Genomic DNA, 3,616 nt, shown 5'->3' on the forward strand with positions numbered 1-3,616 from the left:
AATAACGTTTTTCACAAAAATAGGAAAAAAAATCTTAAAATGTTACGTATCACAAAAAATATCAATTAGCCAAAGCACTTTGAGCAAAAAGAACAAAGCAGGAGGCATCACAGTAACTGATTTGAGAATATACTACAAAGCTATAGTAATAAAAACAGCATGGTAGTGGTATAAAAACAGACATATAATCTAATGGGACAGAATAAAATCCCAGAAATAAATCCATGCATTTATAGTCTATGTACTTTAAAAAAAAATACTAAGGACTTACAATGGGGAAAAGATAGTCTTTCTAATAAATGATGCTGGGAAAACTGGATATCCACATGCAGAAGATTGAAATTAGACCCTCATCTCATATCATATGCAAAAATCAACTCAAAATGGATTAAAGACTTAAATATAAAACCTACAATTGTAAAACTAGAAGAATACATAGAGGAATAGTTTTATGACGTTGGTCTAGGCAATAATTATTTTCATATGACCACAAACACATAGGCAGCAAAAGTAGACAAATGGGACTGCATTAAACTAAAAACCTCTGCATAGCAAAGAAAACAACTAGCAGAGTGAAGAGAAACCTACAGAATGGGAGAATATATTTGCAAATCATAATCAGCCTCCAAAATATGTGAGAAACTCAAATAACTCAAAAGTAAAAAGACAAATAACCTGAATTTAAAAATTAGCAAATGACCTGAATAGACATTTCTCAAGAGAAGACATACAAATAACTAACTAGGTATGTGAAAAAGAAATGCTCAGCCACGGCATGGGGCTCCTGCCTGTAATCCCAGCACTTTGTGAGGCCGAGGCAGGTGGATTGCCTGAGATCAGGAATTTGAGACTGGGCTGGTCAACATGGTGAAACCCTGTCTCTACTAAAAATACAAAAATTAACCAGGCATGGTGGTGGGCACCTGTGATCCTGGCTACTTGGGAGGCTGAGGCAGGAGAATCACTTGAGCCCAGGAGGCGGCGGTTGCAGTGAGCCAAGATTGCACCACTGCACTCCAGCCTGGGCGACAGAGTGAGACTCTGTCTCAAAGGAAAAAAAAAAAAAGCTCAACATCTCTAATCATCAGGGAAATGCAAATTGAAACCCCAATGAGATATTACCTCACAGCTGTTAGGATGGCTATTACCTGAAAGATAAAAGATAACAAGCATTGGCAAGAATGTAGAAGAGAGGGAAAACTTGCACACTGTTGGCAGGACTATAAATTAGTACATCAATTGTGGAAAATAGTATAAACATTCCTCAGAAAACTAAAAATAGAACTGTCATATGATCCGGCAATCCCACTTCTGGGTATGTATCCAAAGAAAATGAAATGAGTGTATTGAAGAGATATCTGCAGTCTTATGTTCACTGCAGCATTATTCACAATAGCCAAGATATGGAATCAATCCAAGTGTACAGAAAATGTGGTGTATATGCACGACAGAATACCATTCAGCCTTTAAAAACACAGACATCTTGTCATTTGTGACAACATGGATGAACGTGGAGGACGTTATCTTAAGTGAACTAAACCAGGCACAGAAAGACAAACTGATGACCTCATTTATGTCTAGAATATTTTTTAAAAGTCAAACTCATAGAAGCAAAGAGTTAAATGATGGTTACCAGAGACTGTGGATGTGGTAATTGGGAAGATGTTAGTCAAAAGAAACAAAATTTCAGCTAAACAGGAGGAATGAGTTCAAGAAATCTATTGAACATCAAGACCATAACTTAAAACAATGTATTGTATACTTGAAAATTGTTAAGAGATTTTAAGTATTCTCACCACAAAAAAGTATGTGAGGTAATGCATATGCAAAATGACTTTATTTAGCCATTCCACAAAGTATATACACATATCAAAACATTATGTTGTACACCATAATATATGTATAATTTTTACTTGTCAATTAAAAAAAGAAAAAGTGGTTGGGCGCGGTGGCTCACGCCTGTAATCCCAACATTTTGGGAGGCCGAGGTTGGCAGATTATATGAGGTAGGGAGTTCGAGACCAGCCTGATCAACGTGGAGAAACCCTGTCTCTACTAAAACTGCAAAATTAGTCTGGGATGGTGGTGCATGCCTGTAATCCCAACTACTTGAGAGGCTGAGGCAGGAGAATTGCTTGAACCTGGGAGGTTGCGGTGAGCCAAGATTGCACCATCGCACTCCAGCCTGGGCAACAAGAACAAAACTTCCTCTCAAAAAGAAAAGAAAAGAAAAGAAAAAGTAGCTAAATGTACTGTATTTGTTAAGTGTACTGTGGTTATAAGGAGAATCCCTATTTTTAGGAAATATGCTGAGTATTTTCCCCTCAAATGGTTCATAAATATATATACATATATATAAATATATATACATATATCTAGTTTACACACAAATACATATGCAGAGATAGATGATGTATTCTTAATGTATATATAAAAAGAGACTGAGAATAGTGAAGCAAATGGGGTAAAATGTTAACAATGTGTGAATCTGAGTAAACTCTTGCAAATTTTTTATGTTTGAAATAATTTTCCAAACAAAGGTTTAAAAATTGGAGTTTAAAAATCCTAAAAGTTATCTTTCACTCCCATCTCCTCTTCCAAGGAGTAAGCCAATATTAACAGTTTTATATGTATATTTCTAGATCCATGTCTATGGTTTTTTTTGGGGGTAAAATATATATAACATAAAATCAACTATTTTTAAGTGCACAGTTTAGTGCATTAAATACAAAAATCTGGAGCTCTTCTTGAATTTGTGTGTCATCCTTGTTCAGGGGCCAAGTCAATTTTGTCTGTATTATTCCAATTTTAGTATATGTGCTGCTGAAGCAAGTACTCCATGCATTTTTAAACATACATGTTCCAATATTATAAATGTAACCATATTGTACCAAAAAAGAAAATGAAAAAGAAAGATGTTCCTAGTAAAATGAGAACAACTATGTCATCACCAGCAGAACTGCAGAAATGTTAAAGGAATCTCTTCAGTCAGAAAGAAAATAACTGATGAAAATCTTAATTCACACAATGTAATAAAGAACACTGAAAATGGCAAATATAAAAACATTTTTTTCCTACTTTATCTCTTTAAAAGATATTTGACTATTTAAAGCAAACATAACAAAGTCTGTGGGGTTCATTATCTACATAGAAGTAAAATATGTTACAACTATGACACAGGACAAGAGGAGCAGAATGAAAGTATGCTGTTGTAAGTTTCTTACATGTCATGTGCAATGACAATGTTTTCTGAAAGTAGACTGTGATTAGTTAAATATTGTAAACCCTAGAGCATCCACTAAAAAGAAACCATACAAAAGAAGTATTGCTAGTAAGCCGATAGTGGAGAGAAAGTAGAATCTAAAAAGTATTTGATTAATACAAATGAATAAAGGAACAAAGGAAAAAGAACACATAAAATAGATGGGACAAAGGGAAAACAAATATCAATATGGTAAATTAAAACCCAACTATATCAATAATTCTATTGAATGTAAATGGTGTAGACACTCCATCAAAAGACTGTCAGATTGGATGAAAAAGCAAGACCTAACTATATGTATATTGTCAATAAGAAACTGACTTTAAATATAAAGACATGGACAGGTTAAAAAAA

At 34.2% G+C, this 3,616-nt stretch overlaps 1 non-coding gene across 1 annotated transcript; it reads right to left on the reverse strand.

The window, feature by feature from the left end:
• Positions 1–2,729: 2,729 nt before the first annotated feature.
• On the reverse strand, positions 2,730–2,836 carry LOC112632346. Its single transcript, XR_003121386.1, has one exon. It is a non-coding gene; the product is annotated as a U6 spliceosomal RNA (small nuclear RNA).
• Positions 2,837–3,616: the final 780 nt, after the last annotated feature.

This window comes from Theropithecus gelada, chromosome 9, assembly GCF_003255815.1.
Source record: "Theropithecus gelada isolate Dixy chromosome 9, Tgel_1.0, whole genome shotgun sequence".
In the NCBI taxonomy this organism is placed as follows: Eukaryota; Metazoa; Chordata; class Mammalia; order Primates; family Cercopithecidae; genus Theropithecus; species Theropithecus gelada.